Source organism: Pteropus alecto, unplaced genomic scaffold (genome assembly GCF_000325575.1).
Source record: "Pteropus alecto unplaced genomic scaffold, ASM32557v1 scaffold5, whole genome shotgun sequence".
In the NCBI taxonomy this organism is placed as follows: Eukaryota; Metazoa; Chordata; class Mammalia; order Chiroptera; family Pteropodidae; genus Pteropus; species Pteropus alecto.
In genome coordinates, this window is record NW_006441953.1 from 21,560,764 (window position 1) to 21,579,604 (window position 18,841).

The 18,841-nt window shown below is 37.4% G+C and overlaps 1 protein-coding gene and 1 pseudogene across 4 annotated transcripts in view; both read left to right on the plus strand.

Moving 5' to 3' along the window:
* KCNIP4 (potassium voltage-gated channel interacting protein 4) overlaps positions 1–18,841 on the plus strand; it is a 950,399-nt gene that overhangs the window by 592,062 nt on the left and 339,496 nt on the right. The gene's annotated exons all lie outside the window — the stretch shown is intronic.
* On the plus strand, positions 18,297–18,415 carry LOC112485535 (annotated as a pseudogene).

An 18,841-nucleotide genomic window follows, 5' to 3' on the forward strand; every position in this document is an offset into this window, starting at 1 on the left:
TATTCCAGCTTTGTTCTCCTCACTCCACTAAAACAGTGTTTGTTACGTCACCAGCGACGTCCGAATCCCAAACTCGGTGGACGTTTTTCACTCTTCATCTTACTTGATCTTGGCCTATCTCTCTTTTCTTTTTTCCACATCCGTTCAGCTTATACCTTCCTATCAACCATATCGAACTACTTAGTTACCCAGTATTCTGTTTCCTTGTTCTCTTTCACTGCATGCATTTTCCCCCTCTCACCGGAATGGCTTTTGTCTTGGATGTCCTTTTACAAAATTGCTAATCATCTTGCAAATTCCAGGTTTGGTGTTGCCTCCTCAGTGAACTCTTTACCTTCTCTGCTTCTTTTACTCATTCCCACATTCCCCCAGAGCTAATCACCTCATTCTCATTATCACGAAAACTCATGTATTATCTAAATCAGCATCATATTGCATTGATTAACAGAATTATGTAGGTTTCAAGTGTACAATTCAATAATACATCATCTATATGTTGCATTGTGTATTCACCATCCAGTCAGTTAACTATTTTCTTACCTACCTCCTGTTCCAGACTAGGAAGTTTCCTCAAAGGCAAGGAATAACCTTTAACACAATGCTTTTCACAGAATATGCACTCCGAAATGCTTCTGAGTGAATATATGAGTGAGTGAATGAATGAATGAATAAAATTATTCTACTGTTCCTTCAACAATGAATTAAACCCCAAGTCTAGGGCAGTGACTAGCACAAAGTAAGTTATCAATATAATTTATCAAATAAGTTGTATTTTATTTATAATAGACATAAAAACCATTGAGGGATATATAAAAAGTAATTCTTAAATTTGGATTTATTTTGCCTATTAGATACACTCCAAGTAGCCAATTGTTATAACCATTTGTTACACTATTCCTTTTATTATTTTCCTCCTTCTTTGTAATAGTCATACAGAACTATTTTATAAGTCTTAAAACATGTCTTCATTAAAACATTGTACATAAATCTATTTTTGTAATTCAACAAGTCGATTGCATTGCTCTTCTGTGTATATAGCACCTGATTAATCAGAGTGACCTTGATATTTCACACCACCAAATTCAAACCCTTTGGTAGGGTATTTGCACCTGTGCTTACCAGGAAAAAAACAAAAATAATATCCCCAGTAGGTGACAGAGTCTGAACATAGAGACGTTCATTCTATCTAGCAATGGTGATTCAAGGCCCCTTTGTCAAATACAGGCATTGGGGTAAAAAACAGGTAATTTCACCTCTTTGAGGAAAGCATCACTAACCCACTCACATCATTTGTGTACGTCCTTGCCTATCAGGCAGCTTCCTCTCTTACTCTGATGGAGTGTGTGTGCTTAGCTGTGTCTTGACATTGACCACAAGTGGAAAAGGCATCTGGCCCACAAGGTTTGAACAATGGAGATAAATAGACCTGAGCTTCCACAAATCATTGGTGTTACTGCGGCTCCAAGTGACACGCCATCCTCTCCCGCACCTCCTGACAGATGGCTTCCCATCTTTGTCAGAGGAAATGAGTGCTAACGCGGCATGGTCGAGAGTGGGCAATGACATCTAAAGAGAAGTATAATCATCTCAGATCTTCCTGTAAACACTCTTGGTTATCCCGTTGAGCAGAACTCAGTGACTGCCTATCATTTCCAGAAAGAGGAGTAATCATCCATTTTTCACCAAAGAGCCAACTCAGTATTGAAGCACAGTTCTAAGAAATACCAGGACCTTCAAACCTTCATCTTTATCGAAGACTATACAATAGTAAAATGTATTCTATACGTATTCAGGGATTGAATATTTTCTTTACTTGAGCAACTTTTCCCTGAATAATTAAGCAATATAAATTGGGAAATAACAACTTGGGTAAAATTTAACAAGCATGTGCCGAACCTGGAACTACTAATTTATATGAATAAGATGCATCACTTCAAAGAGCTTAAAAGTTCCATACTTAGAAAATGGGATGAAACTCAAATTTATTTAAACTTAAATAAGATTTATTTACCTAATTTTGGTGCATTAAGAGAACAAGAATAAATTCATACACTTTTAAGAGAATCTGCTTATGCCTCCAATTTGTGAAATTTATCAGAGAGCTCTGTGGAAATTAAGTTGTCTAAGGACACTAAGCAAGAGGACATTTCTGAGATGATTAAGCCAAATGAAGACAGAGAGTGTATATGCTTGATCTATTTAGGTTGCTTTATTAGTTTCCTAAGGCTGCTGTAACAAATTACCACAAATTAGGTGGCCTAAAATGATAACATTTTTTTCTTCAGAGTTCTGAAGGCTAAAAGTCTAAAATCAAGGTGTCGATGTGGTCATGCTCTCTCTGCAGGCTCTGAGGGAGAGTCATACACTTTCTTCTTGCTTCTGGTGGTTGCTGGCAGTCCTTGGCACTTCATGGCTTGTAGCTGCATCACGGCAATGTCTGCCTTCATTTTCACATGGCTGACTTCCCTCTGTGTGTGTCTCTCTGTCTTCAAATCTTCCTCTTCTTATAAGGACGTCACATGAATTTGGGACCCATCCTAGTCTAGTATGAGCTCATCTTAACTAATTTCATCTGCAAAGACCCTATTTCCAAATAAAGCCATCATCTGAGGTTCTAGGTACACGTGATTTTTTGGTGGGGGTGGGGTACGCTTTTCAATTCTGTACAGTTGCTGGGCTGCTTTATTTGAAATAATTAGTTAAATGACTCTTAGCAACACACAACAAGCACCTTATAATTTCCTGTGAGTATACAAAGAAGTCTAGAGAAAATCACAGTTTAGATTCTTAGAACTACACTGGGGAGCACAATCAAATGGGAAAAGCAATCAGATAACTGTAAAGTACCAGTAAGTCAAACTAGCCTATTGAATATTAGCATTATATATCATTCCTTATTTATGTTTTAACATATTTAGTGTTTACTTTTACTTATGAAATTATTTGGCTTGCAAGAACTATTACTTGTTTACACATGCTCAGTGATATGCTCTTCCTTCCTAAGTAGCCACTGCTCTTTCTCAGTTTAGTCTCTAGTGATACAGCCTGCCTAGACCTCCTTCATTCACCATGCACAGTTGTTTCCTGCTTTGGAGCCTCTGTCTGGTGGTCTCTTCAGCCTAGGCACCTTCCTCCCCAACCCCCATCTTCTGCATGCCTCCTCTGTGCTTGCTTACCTTTAATTCTGACCTTACCTGGTACCTCATGAACAAGGACTCCCCGGACACCGTACTCGCCTTTATCCTGAGCTGCACATTCTCTCTCCATTTCCTGTATCACTCGGTACAAAATACTCTCTTGGCTCTTAACTAATAGCTTGATAATTACCTGTTCGTTCATCTGCTTTCTGTCAATAGACTGAGTTCTTGGGAGGCTGGGAAGGTATGGGTAGCACATAGTACAACCAGAAAACTCTGTGTAGTCAAATGAATGAGTAAATAATTGACTGAGGGTCAAACAAAGGCCCGGTGCTAGGTAGCTACTAGAGGGTAAGTAAGGCATCAATTCTGACCTCAGAGAGCTTGCATGGATGGTAGATGATGTGCCTACAGCTCACCATGGTTTGAGATGTAGTCTCTAGTGTCAGAAGAAAAAGATAATGAAATACATTAGGAAGTTAACAGATTAAGTGATTATTCCTACTGCAGCATGATCTGTAGAGATTTCGTGACAGGTATGACACTCAAACTGGGCACTGAGGAATAGCTTTTTTTTTTTTTTTTTGCAGCAATGGGCTGGTGGGGACACTGGGGAATAGTGAAGGAAGGGGAGAAATTTTAAGGAAGAAAAGAGAAAAGGCATGATTGAAGGTGTGAAGATACATAAGACCAGGACTTATTGAAAAACTGTAAATAATTCAGTTTTGATGAGGGTTTGCAAACATGATTAAATAATTGTGATAAAAACAACTGAAAAAAAAGTTAGATCACAGGAGTCTTGAGTTACAGTGTGAAGAGAAGACATCACAGGGAGTGACAGAGGAAAGGTCTGTTCAGAGGTCCATCTGGATCTGTGTGATGAGCCCTAACTGCCCAGTCAAGGCAGCTCTGTAGGGCATAAGGAGAGCACATTGCTGAGGAACAATCTGTGACTGGATAAAAAACAGGAGAGAAACAATTTATATGTAGAAAAAAGAAAAGAAGCGTGATTTAGAAGGGAAGAGGTGACCAGATCTAGTGTATTCTGATGGAAGCAATGGGAAACCAGACTTGTAAGATGGAGGTAGTTACTGGCCTTCGGGGAAGCAAAGATGGAGGAAGAAGAAAACTAATGTTTTTCTGAGACTGTTCTCATGCCTCAACCAGGATCAACTGTACGCTTATTTGTGTTCCAATAGCATCTTATTCAAGATGTTTTAAGAAAGTGCTACTCAAATTGTAATCTGTAGGAGGGGGTTGTTTTGCAAACTCTAGACTACTCACTCTCAAGGACAAAGTACGAAATTGAGCAAACGCGTTTAGAGGCTATCACAGCAATGTGTTATTGTCGTCACATCTATAAGTGCTATTTTGTATTTTACAAAAGTATCTGTGTAGATTGGAAAGGAAAAGATGAAATTGATCATCATAGACAATTTGAGAAACTCGTTCTGTAAAAGCGTTCAGCCTCATGGAAAAAAAGTATAGTTTATCTGTCTACTCCTTTAGTAGCTTATCAGTTCTGTGTGGAGGGTAGAGGGATGTGTTTGAATCCTTTGGGAACACCCAGCTTCAAGCATGGAACAGAGCACAACACGCATGATCGAGAAATCATTAAAATGGAATTGATCTTGATAACTTGTTGGAAATTTTTTATTGTTTTGAGAGCAATTTCAGATTGGCCACTTGGGCTAGAAGTCACAGATATGGAACTCTGAAATAAACACAAATACATACATGTAAGCAGGCAGGAGACAGTCCTCATTAGATGCCTCAAAAGAGGTAAGAGCAGTGAAGGGAAGCTAGAAATGGTAACCAGTTTTATGCTTCAAACTTTGGGGAAGAAGTTTTTAGAGAACGGGCTCTGGATGAGAAGAGACAAGAGGCTAAAACTGAAACAATCTTCAAAATCACAGGGAGGCGAAGTCCCATTGATCAATACATCTTCTGTTCTGGGACTAAGGCTTCTGCTGTGGGCCAAGTTAAACATCTACTGCTGCAGAATTGGAAAAGCGCTTCTGGTTTCTGAGGCTCTGAGTGTGATCCATCTCAAAATAAGCAACCTGGTGTCCTTGACCCAACAAAACTCTGCTCTCGGTGATAACTTTCCCTCAGAAAGACAGCTGATTACTGGGTTTACTACAACATGTTCAGTTTGTTGACAGACTGAAACCGTTCTGGGCTCAGGGTCTGCTAGAAACCTGTGCAAGCTTTTGCTGTTACACTTGATCTACCTGAAGAATGTCAATTAGTTTCCATCTGTGAAATATAAAATTGAATTCTTCTGAATGCCCTGAGCTCTTTGCAAGCACTGGGCTGCTTGGCCAAAGTGACAATTTGCAAGGAATCTAGGCCATATTACAGAGAATCAGAGTCTTGTCAGACTTGAAAGGATTTTAATGATAATCTAGCTATACTTACATTTTACAAAAAGGGTAACTAAGGCACAAAGTATAGTAAAATCATTAGTTTGAGCTCACATTATAAGCTATTTCAGATCAACTAGAATAAAGTTTTTTCTTTCTGTAAAACCCTGAACACTCTCCACTATACCTTAATGCTTCTTGGTCAGCTGTTCGGTCATCATAGATTTCCCAATACATAAAAAATATCCTCCCAGACCTTGAAACCAGTTGGTTGTTCTAGAAAAAAACTATATGATATGTCATTTTTGTCATTTCCTAGTAACTATAGAAGGCCTCCCTGATCTTTAAAGATATAGCATTCTATGACAGATAGGTACTACAAATAAACAGAGTTAACGTTTGTAGAATAATATCCATAAAATTAAAGCAACCTTTACAACGAAGAAAGTCCTATAAGTTTTTAGAAATTTTAAAGACATTTTGAACTCTCTGCTTCTCAAATACAAATTTTAGGCTTTTAATTGTTTTAATTAAAGAGACTGGATTCTATGTGAATCTGCAAATTTTATCTTCATAGTGAGATTTTCATGGTACCCACCTTCTAGGGTTCTTAAAAAGATGATTTAAAATCATTCACGTCAGGTGTTAGCACAATGTCTGAGACATGGTAATCACTCTATAAATGTTACCCATTGGTGTTAATAATTAGGAGGTAGGCCTGTTAGGGATGTTACAGGGATGTTTCTGCCTGAAGAGGGGAATTGGACTTGATAATGAGTACTATCTTTTTCTTTGAGATGCTATGACTCTGGTGGTCCTTCCTGTATTTAGGCCATTGGCAAGTTGACTAACTTTGTCTCCATCTTCAGCCATATCCTACTTTTAAATATCTTCTCCCAAATTAAATTAATCAATGGACCCCATTGCGGTTGCATTCCTCTCCACAGTTTTAAGGTGGTCAGTTCTTACCGAAAAGAAAAGAAACCAACCCAGACAGAGCATCTACTGAGCGCTGAGATCATCGCTCATGTTACTTAATCCATCCAGCATCCTGTGAGGGGGTAGCATTGTTGCATTTTATAGATGAGGAATAAATCGTAAGATATATTAAGTGACTCATCCAAAGTCCAAGATAGAAGAATCATATAATTTATCATACAAGCTAGAACACTTTTTAGAGTAAAAGGAGGCACTATTAATAATTATGAAAGGTCGATAGTTATAAATTGGACTGTCCCAGGTAAAGTGGGGCATATAATCATTCTCCCTGTGAATAAAAAAGTTTTAATGGTAGAATTCAAACACAAGAAAATCTCTAGCACCCTGTGTTTAACTACAGTTATGTTAAAAAGATCTTTCTTGTTATCATTTTATTATACTGGGCTGAGAACCAGTGTCTTAATATAATTAAAAACTGGTACACTAACATGAAAACCTGGTAATTTGAGGTGGATTCAGGGATCAGGACATCCTAGCCTCTGGGTGTGTGTTACCAGCTGAGAATTGTTTGTGTCCCTCAAAATTGATATATTGAAGCCTTAGCCCCCACTGTGATGGTACTTAGAAATGGGGCCTTTGAGAGGTAATTAGGTTTAGACAAAGTTGTGAGGGTGGGCCCCCCATGATGGGATTAATGCTGTCATAAAAAAGAGAAGATACATGAGATCCCTCTCTACCTCTCTAACTGCATGTACCAAGTATAGGCCATGTGAGCCACAGCAAGAAGGTGGCTGTCTACAAGCCAGAAAGAGGGACCTCACCAGACATTAAATCTGCCGACACCTTGATCTTAGACTTTCCAGTCTCCAGAACTGTCAGAAGTAAATTCTGTTGTTTAATTCACAGAGTCTATGATATTTTGTTATAGCAGCTCGAACTGACTAAGACAATGATGATATGAACACATCATCTTGAAGTGCTGGGAAGATCCTTAATGCTGAGGACAAGGCAACTGATAGGCAAGGCAGAGAGAGAGAGAGATAATATGATAATCTAGACATAGGCCAAAAAAAGCAATTATCTTGGTCTTTGTCCTAAATGGAAGAAATGTGAGATTGCCTGGAGAAGATCCCCTGGTTGATGACTAGGTGGCATCAGAAGCTTTTATAGGGTATACTGTGACCTCTAGTGTGGACATGGGGACAGCTAGCGGAAAACTAGACAGTGAAGATGATGGGAACTATCCCTCCTCCCAGCAGATATGCTAACCAAGCAGTCCAAATGAAGACTGTTGTACAAAGAAAAACATATACTCACACCCAATATTAGTCAACTAAGTAATTCTGGGATATGTATCAGCTTAGTTTTTCATAGCTGCTGGAACCAGTGACCACAAACATAGTGACTTAAAGTAACACAAATTTATTCTGTTATGTATAGTTCTGGAGGTCAGAAATCTAATGGGTTGGCAGGGCTGGTTCCTTATGGAAGTTCTAGAGGAGAATCTATTTCCTTGTCTTTTCTAGATTCTAGAGGCTAACTGCATTCCTTGGCTCATGGCAATAGTCTCCAGCTTCAAAGCCAGTAGCATAGCATCTTCCAATCTTTCTCTTTCTTTCTCTCTCTCTCTCCTCCCTTCTGCCATTACATCACTTTGTATGACCTTGACCCTCCTGCCGCCCTATTATATGGAAATTTGTGATTCTACTGGGCCCACTATCAAATCCAGGGTAAGCATCTCGAGATACTTAACTTAGTCACACCGCTAATGTTCCTTTTACTATGTAATGTCACAACGCATTTTGCCTTCCACGGCAGTGTTCACTCCCAAGTCTGGCAGCAGAACCTGCTGCCTTAAACCATTGCAACATAGTGCCTGAAAAAACTTTAGTAAATAATTTACCTCAAGTGTGTGCTGTATGCTGAGTACCTGCCTGAGTGCATTGGACACATGATACTGAAGAAAATAAACATGATCTTGCTCTCATGTGGAATGCTGGCATTAAAGAAATACACAATGTTAAAAACTGTGTTAAGTTCCACAAAGCAAAGTACAGTGTCCTATGGGGGAAAAAATAGTGGAGATGAGGAAGGACCAAGGACGACTTCTCTAAGGAAGTGACGTTTAAGCAAAAACCAAAGGATAAAGAAATTTTACATAGTTGTATTCATATAAATAATACTTGAGATATTTTTTTCAAAAAATTTGTTGACAGTAGTTATATTGAAAGATGAAATCGTGGGTGATTCCATAATGTATTTTTTCTTTTTTTTTTTGCCCTTTAGTTTTTCAAAATTTCTATAATGGCTTCCTTTAAATTAAAAATATTACCTTTAAATTAGAAAAATGAAAGAAACTTTATTTTATGAAAGGGTTGAAGTGTGTATTGCTCTTTGAGATTGAATCTGTAGAAAACGTCTTCAATTATCCATGAAAATGAATACTGGGCCAGTTTCAAATGGGTCTTTCATGCAAGTGCATTAAAATTTTTTTAAGACCAATGCTTCCTTCTATGGTATATTCCTCTTTGTATTCAACACCATACTGCCACGAGAGAAAATATGAAGTCAACACGCTAAAATACAACAGAAAAAAAAATGGAATCTGTTTGAGATTGTTTTAAACATTTAGCTTTTTCACATTATATTATTTTTCATTTCAAGTTTGCTTATATTTTGGCTATGGGAAGGACACTTCCTATACTGGAATCCAATTCTAGTCACTTCTATTGCTCTATGAAACCTGCCCAGTCTATATTTAGAACAATTGACTCAGTAGAAAAGAGAACAGGCCTCTTTCATCAATGTTTGATCTGATAGACGCATCCGAACGCTGGTCAGCTTTCTGCTGGACGTTACCACGGGCAACGGTTTTAAGAACTTCATGTGAATAAAAGAGAACAGAGAAAAGAAATACTGTGTGACTATTTATCTGTGTGGCCGTGTCCATTTTATTCACGTGGCTGACCAGATTTAGATCTGAACATTTTATTGATGCATTTCTCTGAGCCCTTAACCATTCTCCCCTGGAAGACTGAAATGCACACCTAATTGGCCTCCCTCTCCATTTCTCCCTAACCCATCCCATTCATCTAACCCAGTGCTGCCAGAGTAATCTGCTAAAATGATGCTCTCACCACATCCCTCCCTGTTCAATAGTTAATGTACTGCTACAACTATTTACTGTGTGGCAGGCATCATGCTAGGGCTCATGAGTCTACTAGCATGAGTAAGAACTAGCTTCTGCCCTCAAGAAAACTCAAGGAGGTTTCATTTACAATCTAGTAGGAAAAAAAAAAAAAAGAGTTCTAACACAGGGCAGGATGACATCAGCGACCACTGAGTCTAAGATCACAGTGAGATGAACAGTGAATTATTTAAAAGCCCAACCTCCAGCTGATTAAAGTTCCTCTTGGAGCCCTTTGTTTCAAGTTCTGATTCCTCTAGATTTAGCCCATCCTTTGCATTCGTGAACTTTCATGTCTGTCTTAGCCTTATCTACAGTCATCCCTCAGTATCTGCGGGAGATTGGTTCCCGGACCCTTTTCAGAAATAAAAATCGGTGGGTGCTCCCGTCCCTTTTATCAAATGCTATAAAACAATGCACACATACTTTTTGAAACCATTTTATGTTATCAATGAAAAAGTATTTCTAGAATTCCTAAAAATGCCATCAAGATTTGTAGTAGCAACCTTTGGAATTTGAACTCCTGATTTAGGTACTTCGAACATTTACCTCCTCGAGGCTATAGATTAGAGTTAACTGTCAGTCACACATACATGTGAGACACTTTACTGAGACATTTTTAAATTATTTATAACAATATAACAGAAACCTTAAATGTAGGTCCTTCTCAAGGTTTGCAGTGAAAGAAGCACTTGACTGAGCCCACAGATTTTTACTGTAAATTCCATGGAGTCTAATCTGCAGGCCCCAGGGCATCTGTGAATCAACCGTAATTGTATGAGAAATTGCAGTACGTGGCCTTATCCTAAGCAGATAGTTTATAGGCTTCCTCATCTCTCTAGAAGTGTCAGTGTCTTATTAGAGGTAAAGAAGTTCTTCCTTTATTGTGAATATAATAAAAACTGAGACCCATTCCTTCATATGCTCTTCATTCATATAAGAAATATGCATGGGTGCTTTCTCTATGCCGAGCATTATTCTAGGACCTAAGAATATAGTGGTAAACAAGGTAAATTCCTCATAATCATGGAATGAAAAATACAGGTAATAAAACATAAAGATGACTGTATACAGCATACATAATTTCAGGTACTGTCGATTCTACCATCAATCAATCAATCATTCAATCTTTCTATCCATACAAAGAGTTAGTAACCAGAAGCTACTTTGGATATAGTGAGTAAACATTAGCTGACCTAATATTGCACAGTTCTGGATCATTCCAAAATCTGCATTCCTAACCCTGTCCTTTCCTCAGAAGGGCTATGCTCAGTCATACAAATTTCTAACAGCCTGCTGGATACCATCGGGGGTTGTCACTTTGGCTCCAATAAATCAAGTTTCCCAAAACCTGGTTAACATTTTCCTCTCCTTAACCCCTTCCACGCCTTTGACCTAACCCCAGCCCCAGCCCATTTTTATTCCTTTTTACTCTACTTGTTTATAGGCTACTACCACATCCCACTTACCCACTTAAGCCCAGTCCCTCAAAACTAACTTTTTACTCTTTCTTGCCCCCTTGAAGCTCATATCCAATCACTTTCCAACTCTAGCACAATAATCTCTCACTTCTAAATGTGAATTTTAAATGTGCATTTTAAGAATTGGGTTCTAATTAGGTTATCGGACTGTTATAAAGCCTTTTTAGTTTTATGATAACTTCTCAAATCAAGGTCAAACTCTCTCTGCCCTTGACATGTGTGTGAGTATTTTGTGCCCCCAACTTGCCTTTGCACACATACCTCCAACCACTTCCAATGCTAAGCCCTCACCAAGGGCCTGTGGGGACTTTCCTGACGTTCTCTGTAGTCTCACTTTTGTGCCTTTGGTGATAATGTGGCTGATAAGGGATAGCGGCCATTACAAATACTATTGAGCGTTTATTGTGGACCCAACACTGAGCTAAGTACTTTGCAATTATGAATGATGGGCTGAGTAACATAGTGCTAAGAATTAGGGCTTTGAATGCCAGCTCTGCAACCTCTTTAACTGTGAGATTTGGTCAGTTACTTAGATTCTACACCTGTTTCCTGGTTTATTAAATGAGATACAATAACATCCACCTCATAGGTTGTACTGTGGAGTGGATAAGATACGTAGTTTCATGCTGTGCCTGGTATACAGTAATCACTCAGTGAATGTTAATTGTTAGTATCATCATTAAAATTCCTAACAGGTATTCAGAGTAGTTATTATTATCCGTATTTCTGTGTGAGGCTTACTGGAAAGGTAGAAACTGCATATTCTTCTGTTGGATAGTCTCATTCTCATTTAAACGTGTCAGAAATCTTTGCGGATTTCTTGCAACCTTCTCCATGAAGACTTTAGTTGATTTTTCTTCATTAAATATCATGACTTTTTGTTTACACCTGATCTAGGGTATTCTTCAAAAAATAGGGATATTTGTATACGTGGTTTTTTTCTTCCTAAATTGGATAGTACCTAATTCTTTTGGGAGACCATGTATTAGTATAGAAAGAAGCGAGACTTGGGGTAAAAGACCCAGTTTTGTATTCTGGCTCTGCCACTTCTCAGCTGTGTGATGCCGAGCAAGTTGCCTAACCTCTCTGATCATCGTTTTTCTAATCTCTAAAATGGGGGCAATAATAACTTCTAGTGTGTTCATGAAAATTAAGCAAGCTGGCAAAGAAAGAGCATCTAGTACAGCGCCTGACATATAGGCAGGGTCCATTTCAAAATACATCACCCCTTACATTCTCCTCAAGAGAACAAATTTACTCAGCCTCATATTCTTCAGAGCAATTAGCACACTGTCGTACAAATATTTGGTGCTTAGAAAACATCAGATTAAAATAAGTTATTGTTCCATCCGGCGATAGCAAATGGCAATAAAAAACAGTGAGGACACTTGTGATATAAAGATTCTGGCTACATACCTAGTTGCTCCAAAGTTATCTTCTCATTATGATTTAGTAACCACCTATCAGAATTATCCCTGGGGTCATCTCTGAAAATATCTCTTACAAACCACTAGTCTAAAGAATAGATATTTGTGAAATCCTCACCATGTGAAGTAATTTCTCATGAGTCTTTTCACACGTTGAAGACACCGGCCATAGACTTTAACCTTTGAATTATAATTGTTAGTTTTCATTTCCATTTTTTTTCCCACTAAACAGTGATTGGCTCAAGGAGAGGCCCTCTCTTATTCCTCTTCTATCCCTAATCCCTGGCACAGCACCTAGCCTGCAGAATGTGCCAGGCGACAGGCCTTGGTCCTCAAGGACCTGAGAAGATAGAATATCATGATGAAGTATAATTATGCCCCTCGCATACGTAGAGTTCCAGGTAAGCATGAAGAAAGAGCCTCCCACATAGATAAGGAGCCCAGCAAGGCTGTCTGAGGAAGTGATACGTGAACTATTATTTCAGAGGATAATAAAGAAGAATGTGTTACTAAGAAAAGAACATTCACTGGTTTGAATCGATGAGTGTATCTTTTAGTTAAATTTTAGAGAAATGTAAATTACAACATTGGCTATTGAGCTTAACCATGAAAAGGCTCACATTTTTCATTACCACAAAGCTGCACCACTAATTGAAGTTTGTTCATTAATTGAAAAAATATGCAGCAATAGAATAAAGAAACTTTATAAGTCATGCTTTATAAATCAGATTCTTTGAAACTACTCTGAGATGTTCCATTGTTCAAGCTCATCTTTGAAATGATCAGATAGGTCTCCCAAACCATGTTAGAGTGAAGAGAATATATTCTGTAATCACTGCAGTTAATTTGTGACCGCGAGTAATTAGATACACTGGCTGTTGAAATGCACCTGTAGAATTAAGTGCTATCGCTGTTCAGTAGGAAGCCATCAGCACACTGCATGCACATCAGCGCATGTTCTCACTGGTATTTGGATGCCAGTGCTCTTGGGATTCATAACAGAAGGTTACAAGATAAATACTATAAATCTTCCCAAAAAGTTCACCTAGGGCATTTGATAAAAATTGGCCCTGGAGCACTGGGAAGACTATGTAAATGAATCACCTCCATTTTGTCCATCCCCAGAGTCCATTCTCAGTCTGGGGAAAGAAAGGGCTGATAATAAATGAGAAAACAGCATGAAAAAAGCAATGGGTGTAGACTGTGGAAGACAGGGACTAAGGTTGTTTCTTAATTTTCAAGGTAGATTTCATATATGTACCTATATATATATATCAAAAGGTTAATAAGGGAGTCAAGTTTTAAAATAGTGGAAGATAAATTTGTATACAATGGTAAGGATTTATATCTCAAGGGATGAGAATAAAATGCTATATCTTTATATATATTTATGTAGATCTATATAGATATATAGAGATGGAAAGGTGAGCTATCTTCATGCAATACAAATAATCAAATTTGTGGGACTATAAACTATATTCATTTAATGAAAATTATTAATAAACTTGATTCTAGGTACTGAAAATAGAAAATTATGTCAGATAAAGATCCTCGTTTGCAAGGAAGTCAGAATAGTAAAGGAGATGGATGAGTAAACTAATCAATTCATTTATAATATGAGCAACACCGGGAGAGAAGCATGAGCCACTGCAGAGTCAGAGTAGAGAAGACAGGGATGCAAGTGGGACTTTTTGCAGGAGGTGATGACATCCAAGCTGGGATTTGTGATTTTGAATACACACTATTTATTGTTCCAGATCTAAGGAGAGAAGAAATTTGCATTTGAAATTATTATATTCTCATCAAGTGAACACTTACTACTGGCCAGGCACAGTGCTTAAGGTTTTATACATTTGCTCCTCATGGCTGTAAATTGAGTACACATAAGTAGTCCCATTTTATTGATGAACAAACAGAGGAACAAGAAGAGGAGAAATCAGTTACAGCCAGTCATGTGTTGCAGGGTTAGGATTCAAATCCAGATCTTTGCAAATGCAATGCCTAGGTTTGTAAGGCACCCTGCTGTACAAGTAATTAGATCTTCCTGGAGGAGAAAGAAGATGTAAGCTAGATAAGCCAAAGATTTCTTGGAAGAGTGGAACTAGGACTGACTCCTGAGAGATCGATGGAGGGCAGAAAGGCGGAGCGTGATGGCAGGACATTTCGTGTGCAGAGGTGAGCACATCGAGGACACGGTTAGCTCTTGTGGGGGCCAAACCCTCTGATTTTCTGATTGTTTAAAATCATAGTGGTCTGATCTTGCCAGTTCTTCTGGATTGCCATCGGGTTGGATGGCATTTCAACACTCCAGCACAGGGGTTGAAAAATGTCCCCCATTCTACCCCATGTGCTCTAGGATAATATGTGGTGATACTCCATGGCTGAAGCAGCTGAGAAATGATGCTTTTTATTTGGTTCTGACCTTGATGAGAACCAAAGCCATTGTAAATTTCATGCACTGTAGTTACATTTTTCTCTTCTGTTGCCAGTGTTTCTCAACCCTTTTTTTATTATTGTCCTCCTAAAAAGTCTTTGTAGAAATTTTTTTCTACTCACTGCTAATTAAGTTTTAATATCCTAGATGTGTTGCAGATCCTTATATGTATTGTATGCAAATCTGTGCTTTATACATAAAAAGGGTAAGACTTTTCACCATGAACCAGTTTTTACCAATTGGGACTGATAAGGTCCCCGATTATGGGTGAATGCCTTATGCTATGCTTTGTCTCTTATTTTACATTATATTGTAATAAGAACTAGGGGGCTATGAAAATGGACAATTTAGAATGAAACTAACTTCTAAGACAGTTCCCTAACCTGCCTGCATACAGAGTTTTTCTGTGAAAAATGGTGATAATAATAATGTATCTAGGGAAGTTTCATTAACAGATTAAATGAGATAACCCAGAAGCAAAGACATAATAGGAATTTAGAAAATATGACTTTCTCCTGTTTCCATGGTATAGTTTCTTTCAAACTCAGCCTTTTTCATCTGCTGATTTGCACCCGTGTCGGAGAGAATGGAAGCAAGGAGGCAGAGGAACCACAGAAAGGATTTGATACATGAAAGAAGTAGCAAAAGCTCTCTGAGCAGCTTTGCTTCCTGACATGTCATAGGGTACGGTCATTCCATATATACAAGGGATTAAAAAAAGCACACTTTTTACAATAATAAATATGAGGGTAATAACATATTTCTAGAGTATTTCATAGATGTAACACATTTTCAAATTCATATTTCATAAGATTACTTGATGAAATACGTAGAAATGACATTATTATTTCTACTTAAAAGGAAGAAAACTCGGATATTATGTGACCATTCCAAGGTCGGATGGTAATAGATTGTGTAGTTGGAATTCCAATCCAATTTTTCTGATTCTAAATCTAGAGCTAAACTTCACTGTTGCTTCATATTACTTACAAATCCTCGCATTTTGAGCATAAAATCTAGTGACTGTTTAAAAGTTCTTGCAAATCTATAGTCAGGCTTCAGTTGATTTCAATTTTAATAATTCTTCATTGGTAAATGTTACATTTTGTGCGTTTTAGATTGGTGAACCCAGTTCTTAACTTTCACTGAGATCTCATTAGGTCTTTGCTTAATGTTTGAAATTCAGCTTAATTCTCCATCTAAGAAAGGATTCGAGAAAATAGTCTCTCTTTTCATAGGTTTACAGTGGAAGGATTGAAAATTGTAGCCCTTTTGTCAGGAAGGAATACTAAAAGAAACTTTTATGATACTACAGTGTTTTGCCCATAAGATGCAATATTGGGCAGTAATGATCAAACTGTTTTTTGTTTGTTTTTTTGTTTATATCACTTAAGTTATGCGATGAAGCCTACCTCTAGCCAGATTCTACAAATGTCATTTTAAAATAGATTTTAACGGTGATTAAAGTCTAACTAGTAATTGCTTTACATAAAGTGTCTACCTTTCTATGCCTGGATCTACGCAAATAATAGGATTCTAGCTTTCAATGGCACTCAGTGGCTTAGTTTTAATCTTCACAGTAATGCTCTAGACTTTTTTAATTGTAGAACATCTCACCAAGGCATAAAGCAGATCAGAATACTAAATTCCAAAAACACAGCCTCTTCTTCCTATTGGATTTGGCAGTTAATAAGAGCAGCCACTAAGAACAAAATTGCTCAGAAATATTTAGAGCAGTAAAAGAAAAAAGGCAACGATTCTTAGTGAGCCAGCAGTCTTTACCAGGCAGCTAGTCTCAGATAACTTTTCCCATTCTTCATGAGTCTTTGAGGGCACTTCAATATAGTTTCCTTTATTAATAGCTCCCCTGTCATCCATTATTTACGCATCATTCCATATTAAATCACCGATGTGTCAGTCTCCTAAAGCAATACACCTGAGAGTTTTAAATAACCATTTGACAGGAAGTTGTCAGAGGAAGAGCTTATTTCAACCAGTAAAGAATGTGAACATGAGCGATGCTCTGTTTATAGACAAAAGCACAACAGATTAAAAATTAAGTATAAAAGTTTGTTTAATTCAAAAAATCTTGTTCTTAAAATTCAATCTGTATTTGATGGAATCACATTTAGTTGGTATAAGATTCAATTTAATTAGTTACCATGAACTGAAATATAATACAGTAAAGTTTTATCAAACATCTACTATGTTCTCGACACTGATAGAAATATAAAGGAACTACACAGATTACTTTCCCGACTTTCAAGACCTTTTATTCCTGTCGGAGAGACAAAGAATGTGTATGTGTGTGTACAACCAAGAGAATAATAAAACAAATTTTATTAAATGACAAAACATATGGTAAAGATTTACATTACTGAAAGATCATTAAAAAAGAATGTGTTTAATATGCATAGTGATTTGAGAAGGCTTTAAGAAGAGATCCCACTAAAAAGAAGATAAGTAGAAGAGCAGAAAAGAACCATCATGGACCAGGAAAAATAAGAATCAAAGCACAAGACCAGAGGCTGAGCAAGGCATGACCGTAAGGCAGAAAGGCTGGGAAGGTTGATGTATGTTAAAAACCCAGGGAAATATGGTTAGATGCAAAAGTAAGAGAACCAGATTATGAAGAGATTATTTTGTAACTATTTTGAGAGGGATCTATAGGTAATGGGGACGTTACACTGCATTAACCCATCTGTCGCATCTTAGAGAGAGAAGCATGATGGCACTGGGTTTGTGATTAAGAAACACAAGAAAGGGGGAGGGCAGTTTAGAAACTGTATAAATCCAGGAATGGGGAGAAGAGGTCTAGGTATATATAATGGAGGAAAAAATAAGAATAAATAAAGAAGGATGCATTCATAAATTGCATGGTTTTTCGTGGTTTTTTTTTTAATTGGTCCATTTTAATTGAGAGGAAGTAAATACAATTTTTAAAAAATGGAAATGATTAACATTAAAATAGGCTCTTTCTCTGAAGAGCTCCTGTCATATAGTTATTTAAGAGGTAAATAACTTTAGGAAGATGTCACACTGATGATTTAATAGGGAATGAGGCTGAAAATAACGGATGATGCCAGAAATATTAAGAAAGGGTTGTGTATTTTTTGATGCTGCCATTGTCTGGTGAGTTAGCCCGGTCTAGAAATTTGCCACAAAATAATTTGCTGTCTGAGATGTTAGCTAGCTCAAAACTGCTTGATTTGTGTTTTGCTAGCCACAGGCATGTATATGTGCATGCATTCGTTTATTTTTAGTACACAAATAATGAATATTTATTGTGGAGATGTTACCAAGTTTAAAAAGAGAAAAGTAAGGAGTCTAGGGCCATGCCACCCTGAACAAGCCCGATCTCGTCTGATGTCGAAAGCTAAGCAGGGTCGGGCCTGGTTAGTACTTGGATGGGAGACCACCTAGGAAGACTAGGTGCTGTAGGCATAAAAAATAATATTAAATAAATAAGGGGACAAAAAGAAAAGAAAGGAAAAATTCTGCAATCCTACTGCCCATAGATAAATGTAAATATTATGTTAACATTTTGGAGTATTTTGTTCTTGTAGATTCACGTATATATTTTCTTGTTGTAAGAAGCACTTATGAGAGTAATCTCTCTTCTGCCATCTCTCTCTCCCTTCCCTGGCTTATCTTTAACTCTTATTCTCTCTTTTTGTCTCTTTTATTTTAAAATACACTTATTTGAATATTATCATAACTTGTAAAAATAAAATCATAACATTTCTTCTTGTCCCACATTAAGGAAACATAGGAAATTACTTCTACTTTCAGTAAAATTCAAGAGACTTTTATAGACACAGCCAGTAACAACCTTGCTAACCAGAAATATGTCTAATTTTCAGAGTTTTA